Consider the following 8,516-nt stretch of genomic DNA (forward strand, 5'->3'; position numbering starts at 1 on the left):
AAATCGATGCCTAATGTAAGAGCATTCACAATGGTGGATAAGTAAAAAAAAACTAAACGCGTCATATCAGATTCCATTAATCCATTTTCAAACATAAAAAAATTCTCATTTTCTTCCAACACTACATCCACTTTTATAATTTGTTCCCAAGTCTATTTTATTGTGGGAAAGGAAAAGAAAGTTGGTGGAATTAAGAAAAGAGAGTGTTCCTGAGTTTTTTTCAGGACGGAAACAAAAAGAAATGAAAGGAATTGAAAGTGAAATTGACCCTCATCTCCATCCTGAAAGACTATAAGAGAAAAGAAAGTAATTGATATTAATGCTATTTAAATCATTTTTATCTAACTGTATGAGACACGAATGCTACTGGACTCCCTTTTATTGCCTTACATTTGACTTCAATATGTAATATTTCTAATAGCATGATAATCAAATACGGGTTAAATCTATTTTTTGTTGCACATGATTTTGCTGAAGATTGATTCAATAATTGAACAAAGTTAGCACCTTTTTTTTCTTTCATAGTAATCAACTTTAAATTAAGCACTAACAACTTGTATTAATGCAGATATAAACATAACATATTTACCCGTCAAACCCATGAAGCTAACCCGTCAAAACTATCAGTCACATTAACGGACCCCATCACTGAAGTTCCAAGTCATGGTTTTTATATCATAACCTTACTCGTGTTGTAACATCTCTCCTTCATTTATGGGATCAAACACGCACATGTATAAATATGTGCTGCAATGTGATCTGAGGCGCAACTCTTTGGGGACCCGGGGTGCCCCTGGTCACTGCTATTTTTTCTGTTAGTAGGGTAAATTTCGCGATTTTCCCCGAAAATTTTTATAGGTATTAAGCGCGGTCACCCCAATGTATTTTTCCAAAATGCTACCAGTCAACACTGATTTTTTTAAATATAATACCCTATCATTGGATTTTTTATAAAACCTCACAATATTTATAAACAAAAGTTATAAAACAGTAATCGAATAGTAAAAATTTGTTTTTATAGATATTTTACGTCTTTGCAATTCTTCTTCTAGGTATTCACCCTTAGAGGTACCGCACCGGTACAAGTATCAAAATCCAGATTTCGAAAATCATAATTTTTTGGTACCGGTAACGATACCAAAATATTCTGTTTGGTACCGATATTGAAGGTAAAATTTGGGAAATACCATTAACGAAACTCAAAAATTTGGTACCTATTCGGTACCAAATCAATACTGGTACCAATACCAAATTTGGTTATCCCTACTTACCATTTCTATCGCATTATCATGAATATTCTTAGGTCTTTGTTGGTTATAAAATTATTTTGTTTTTTTATTCTAAGAACAGTCGTTTGAATAAATGAAGAAAATTAGATATATAGATGCCATATTGTTTGATCCAACCCGACCCGGATCAACAACACGAACCGATTCGTCGACCCAAAAATTTTTTAGTCTGTGACTTCGGTCACCCCCGTGACTAAGTCCAAGCTTCGCCACTGAATGTGATCAGTGGCGGATCCAGAAAATTTTCTCACAGGGGTCAGGAATTTTTATGGTCGGTACTAATACAACTGTCAGGTCGAATCGGGTCAGGTCGGGTCATATATATAAAAAAAAAGATTACCAAACAAAATATTAGATAACAAATATATTAAAGTTGTTCTCTACGAGTTTTCATTTTTTGAAATCTAACCATTACATCATCTACTTTAACATTGACAAACAAGTCTTTCTCAATATAAGAAATACAACTGTTGCTTAAAATTTTCATCACCCATTCGATTACGCAAATCGGACTTAACATACTTTATCACCGAAAAGGATCTTTCAACGGTTGCGGTTGCCACGGGTAATACGAGAAGTTAGAACTGGATTTTGGGCTAAAAATTGAGTAGGGTTTGAATTGGGTTTTGGGCTTAAAAGTTGGATTAGATATTGGACTAATGGACTTGTTAATATTAAAGTCAAATCTAATTGAAAAATTGTTTATATAACGTTTATATAATTATATTTATAAAATTGTCATTGTATTTTTTGTTAGGGTTAGTCTCAAAATCTCATGGGGGTCGTCTTAAAATTATACAGGGTACGGCTTCAAAGTTTCACAGGGGTCGGTACCAAAATTTTACATGGGTCGGTCGGGAATTTTTCGATATATTAACACTATTTTTTTTTCACAGGGGACGGGGGACACCTCTCCCTTGTAAGTAGCTACGCCCCTGAATGTGATCCCATCACCTCTACTAGAGTAATTTGTTACAAATAACTAATGTTATTTACATGTTTTTTTGGCATTGAAATATGTTTGGTCATATTTATTATAGTATGTGGTTTTTTTATAATATAACTACACGGTGTGTGGTATTGAGTGTGCTTTTTGAAATTGCAACTACATTTAGGGGTGTGCAGCTTACGGGTTAGACCTGTGAAACGTGTGAACCCGGATTGCAATGCCCTTTTTGGGAACCCACATTTATAAACTGGTACGGTTATGGTTATGAATTTAATCATTAAGCTGGACACGATCCAGCCCGGGTATGTACCCACTGGAACACGGTAGGAACTGTGAACCTGTGAAGATTAATCACTGGATAATCAGTTATCAAACTACATGAAGCATAGTGTGCAGTAGCAGCTTATGATTTGTGTTACTTTATGGTCTAGCAGATTATGGTTTTGAAATGTGCAGCAACAATCTGTGGTTGTCGGAGTGTGCAGCAGCTTATAAGTGTTTGATGTTCGGATAACCAGGTTCTATGTTTCTTAAATTGGTTATAAAATGGTATAATTTTAAAAATGTGATTTTCTTTACTTTTCCTCTCATCTCAAGAACACATAAAAGGTTCAATTTCCTATCTTTTCTTTTCCTGTTCATTAAACTCAGGAACATGAAAGAATATCAAAACTTTTTCGTTCTTTTCTATTTAAATTCCATTTCCTTTTTTTTTCTCCTGTTAAATGAAACTCAAGAACACAGTGTTAAACACCCTTATTGTAACACCGCGTCTTTACCCTGAAAGTTTAAAGCCTAAATATACTAACTTAGAAAGTATAGGGACCAAAAGTGTAAAATTCTAAAAATCTTCTCCTATCGCGGTACGCGACGGGGTAACAACCAACCCATCGCGTAGCGCGATGGGCTTGCTGAGTCAGTGGACACGTGTCCAACGACATGTCAACACGTGGCACGTTGTGACAGGCCACGTGTCACCACCGCATAAGGCGGCGTAATATTGCGGCGCCGCGGTACGCGACGGGTCCCAAGGAACCCAACGCGTACCGCGATGGGGTTCAAAATCGCCTATAAAAGGGGGTGACGGGAATGAGCTCCATTCATCCCAAACACACCTCCATTTTCACACACTTAACCTCGAAAGGCGTGCCCCGTTGCCGTAATAAGCCGACGTGCTGTTTTCTCGTATTTCGTGCAAAAAACGAAGTTATAATCAAGTAGCAATCACTTAAGCGAGTAGATCAAGATCCTGCCTTTTTCTTATTATCAATCTAAGCATCTGAATTAAGGTAGGAGTTATGTTTAAGTTACTTGAATTATAGCTTAGACTATCAATCGAGGCTATGGCTTTTAAACCTTGATCGTACTTTACAAACATTCATTCACAATCAAGTTTTTATAAAATGTTACTTCATGATTAAGTAATGTTAAACAAAAGATATCTTTTGACGGGCATGTAGTAACTGGAAGGGGGATATCACTAGTAGTAAGTTTCTTGCCTAAGGAAAAGTAATTCGTACAAATCCCAATCAACCGAGGGACCCGTTTACTTACCTGGAGAAACTTACCAACGTGATAAAACCTATTAGGCAAAAGCATGCTATATCAAACGTCACATAAAACAAGTGTTTTCATTCACAATCAAAGATAAACGATTTCAAGGTTAAGCTTACAATCATAGCTTGACATCATTCAAAATATTCACACGAACCTATTTATGTATAGGTTAAGTATCATTCACAATCAATCAATCAGTCAAGGTTTTCAACACCGACGGTACAGGTGAATACGTTCAAACCTTTTATAACGTGAATACGTTAACCTTTTCAATCAGTCAAATCATATTTATACTCAATGAGACGAACGGGTGCATGTCTTAACGAGTCAATCAATGTCTATATGAGATCATGCAATATCTAAAACGTTATAATACAAAGTAGAGAATAAAATCAACTTAGACCGAATACGCATGTGTATGGATCCAAACATAACTGTTAAAGCTCAATCAATCAAAGGCAATGAAGCCGCGAGCTTAAACGGTCATGACTAGTTCTCAGTTTAGGGCCGTTTGGCTCGGGGAATACCGTTGTGTGTGTAGGGCAGTGGTACATATACCGGAAGTAGAAATGCTTCCGCTGAGATTGTCAAGAAAACTACATTTGTATTGTAATCGTCATTCAAATTGTTTTATTGAGTCATACGTGTTCACCGGCATATAGCTGACGTATTTTTCAACCCATTGCAGGTAATTAAGCATAAGTAGCATTAACAAGGATTGGAGTCTTAATGAAGATAGAAGCGCATACTAGATGGCTCCGTTATTTATAACTAATAATCCTTGTAATATGAACGTATATTTTGTAAACTAATACTCGGGTGTTTAATTCTTGAGTAAATTTTCAATGTAAATTAATATTATATTCAAACCTAAAGTCTTCCGCTAAAATCAACCTAATACTCTGATATATTTACAAAACATGTACCAACTTGTGGTCACACGCCTAGGCCCTAAGTCGGGGTGTGACAGGTTGGTATCAGAGCCATCGGTTTCAGCGAATTAGGTATTAAACATTAGTACCTAGGCTTTAACCATTATTATTTTTATTACTATTCGTAGGGATAAGATAGGATTGGTAAACCTCCTATCCCTAATCTAACTAAAGTGCAGATGTCTTATACTAACTACTTTGGTCGTAGACACCGAGTAGCCATTCGATTAGTACCGATAAGCATTCACGAACCATCCGATATGGAAAGTAGCAATAGTTATTACACTAGCTTTTTCAATCACGATCAACCAATCAATCCGGTGTTACCATATGGGAGCCAACCTGTGTATCTCCCAGGCAGTCAACAATGTCCAATCGAAATCTCTGACAATACCGAGGACAACGTTCCCCAGTATTACCCCTTCGACATCCCAACATACCATCCTTCCGAGGAACAGGAGGTGCAGAGTAAAATCAAACAAGAAACTGAATCGGAATCATCAAGCTGGATGAATTGTCACTCTAATCAAAGGAGATGGCAATTCGGATCACCACCATTGGGTTATCAATACCAGATTCCACCGACCATTGTTGAACCAAGTCGTAAGCCAAAGATGAGAGTCATCTTACCATACAAAAAGAGATTAGTTCAATCACCAGTCAAGAATCCATATGAATTGGAGGAAGAACCGGAGGAAGTGGAAGATCCAGAGGAAGAAGAGAATGAGAATCCTTGTTTTCCTCTTTATAATGGACCAAGACCTTCAATATCACAACAAGCAAAAGAGATTCGGGAGGAAGCAAATCTCACCGAGGAGTTTTACACCAATAATATCCCCGATGAAGAAATGCATGCATACGTTGCTAACCCGCATCTCTATCCACAAGAAAATGCTTATCTCTTTCCAGCCGCATCCGCACCAACGGGATATCCGAACCCACCAAATTCGGTGATGGACGAACTGAGAAACGAGAAAGTGGATAAAAAGAGAATAGGGAGAAAGATTGCCAAGAAATGTGACAAGATGAAAAGTCTTGTTACAAAATGGATTAAGGATTAGAAATTGTAGCTATGTACTGTTGTAGTTGTTATGATCTTTTTCTTGTAAGATAAATTATGTGATATAAAGTGTGTCCTTTCTAAAATTTTCTTTTATTCATGTACCAGCATATCTAAAGCAAACAGTAATCAAGAAACTCAACTAAATAATAAAGGAAAGACTATCGAGGAAATCATGCAAGAAAAAGCAACTTCGGAAAATATACAAGCCATACCACAAAATTATGTGCTTGGTATCCATGATCTAATAAAAGAGGTTGTGAATCCAATCTATGAAATATTGAAAAATGATCAGCACATGCCGGTTTAGAAAGAAGTATTAAAATGATTAAAACATTAAGTTAAAGTGACCTAAAAGTCATCACCTTATCATATAGGATTATCACTAAAAATTTTATTCATATCCTCAATATTTCGTTAACAAAGTGACCAAAAGTTAAGACAAAACGTTTTTATATATTCTAAGAATCAAGTTGAGATCAGTCTGGTACATATATGAAATCTGAGGGACTCATAACAGTTCTACTACATAAACTTGAATTGAGCTACTTGCAAGCTGCAACTCCTATCTGTCTATACTGTAATATACTCTGCCAAATCCTTCTATTATTAAGTACGGCTGGTACCATTTCAATGTGTTTCGATTCTTCCGAACCAGAGAGGTTTGATGCTTTTGAATCCATTGTATTAATTCCACTTCCTACTCGCAGTATGCTCTTTATGATCTCGGCTTATGATTCAATTGCCATGTATTTAGCTATTGAGCCTCAAAGTTTATGTTTTTATGTGATCGCAGCATCAAAAAGAAAGTCTGAATTTTCCACGGAAGCCGGCTCGAAATATTTGATCTTAGGTAAAGTCGTACCACCTCGCATTCTAACAAAAGAACAAGTCGAAGTAAGAGCGAATCTGCTACTTCGAAAAGAGAATCAAAGAAAGAATCTAAAAAAGGAATCAGAGAAGAAAGAAAGTAAGAAAGAGAAAGAACCAAAAAAGAAAGAAACTAGTGATGAAAGCTTCACTGCTGAAAACAACCTCCATGAGAAAACGAAGAAATTAAAGATACATGAAGGTTGTGATTTCAAGGTGTTCAAAGTTTATAACCCCAAAGAGTTCCATAGGGATAAGGGAGAGATACATACCCTCCGATGGTTGGAGGAAATGGAATCGATTGTGCTGATTAGCAAGTGTACGGAAAGTGAGAAGGTGCGATATACCTCCCAGATGTTCAAGGGGGGAGGCATTAGAGTGGTGGAATACCCTGATCGGAATCAAGGATAGAGAAAATTTATACAACCTAGATTGGGAGACGTTTAAGGCCATGATATTGAAGAAATTCTGCCCAATCAATGAGATGGATCAAATTCAGACCAAACTCTGGAATCACAAAGTAGTGGGAACCAAACTCAAGGAATATAACACCAATTTTCTTGAGTATTGTAGAATTGTGCCTCATCTGGTCACTCCTGAAATCAATAAAGTGACGCGTTATATTTACGGGTTGCCAATAGAAATCCGTGACTTAGTTCGCTCACATATGCCATCCGCGACAGAATCTGCTATGGAGTTGGCCGGATATCTGATAGATGGGATGCTTAGGAACCGAGATGAGAAGAAGAAGGATGATGGAAAAAACGAGTGTGGGTGGAAAGATGAAGAAACCAGAAAAGAAAAGAGAAGGGGGATTTGTGTATAGTCGCCCCATTTGCAAGTCATGTGGTAGGAGACATTTCGGTAGATGCCTTCGACCAACTAACATCGTTGTATGTGGATTTTGCAAGAAACCAGCTCATTCAGAAGCAGACTGTAGGAAGAAGACCGGGGTATGTTTTGAGTGTGGCGAGAAGGGACACTATAGTACTGAGTGTCCAAAGAAAAAGCCAACGACAGTGACGGTTGGTGCAAGTGGCAGCGGTGCGAAGACCGATGCCAGGAAAGGAAATGCACGTGTTTTCATGCTAGACACTCAAAAAGCAGCCGACATACCGGACGTGATCACCGGTACGTTTCCTATAATAATGTTTATGCTAGAGTTCTATTTGACTCGGGTGCAAACTAAAGCTTTATAGATTATAAATTTTGTAGTCTATTAAATGTGCCCTTAGTTAATTTAGATAAACATTACAAAGTCGAGACTGCTGATGGAAATGTAAGTAGAATAACTGAAGCTTTAGATAATGCCACAATTTCTCTAGCCAATCATGTCATACCTGTACGATTGTTACCCATGACATTAGCAGGTTTTGATGTAGTTTTAGGTATGGACTGGTTATCGTTTAATCAAGCTTGTATCCTATGTAACGATAGAGCCATCGACATTCGAACACCCAATAACAAAACCATTCGCATAACCGAAGATAAGGAAGGAGGAAAAGTAGGAATCATTTCTAAAATCAAAGCAAGTCATTGCATAGGTAAAGGATGCCTCGCATTCATAGCCTATGTAACCAAAGAACCTGAACCAAAGAAGATGGAGGAAGTGCCAATCGTGTTCGAATTTCAAGATGTATTTCCTGACGAGCTACCAGGAGCCCCGCCTGATCGAGAAGTAGAATTTAAGACTGACCTTGTGCCAGGAACATCACCAATTGCCAAATCACCTTATCGTCTAGCACCAACGGAAACGAAAGAACTAAAGAAATAGTTAGATGAACTTTTGGAGAAAGGATTTATACGACCGAGTTCGTCACCATGGGGAGCCCCAATTTTGTTCGTAAAGAAGAAGGACG

Source organism: Bidens hawaiensis, unplaced genomic scaffold, assembly GCF_021521415.1.
Source record: "Bidens hawaiensis isolate Kalapana, Puna unplaced genomic scaffold, B.hawaiensis_p1.1 tig00033890_1, whole genome shotgun sequence".
NCBI lineage: Eukaryota > Viridiplantae > Streptophyta > Magnoliopsida > Asterales > Asteraceae > Bidens > Bidens hawaiensis.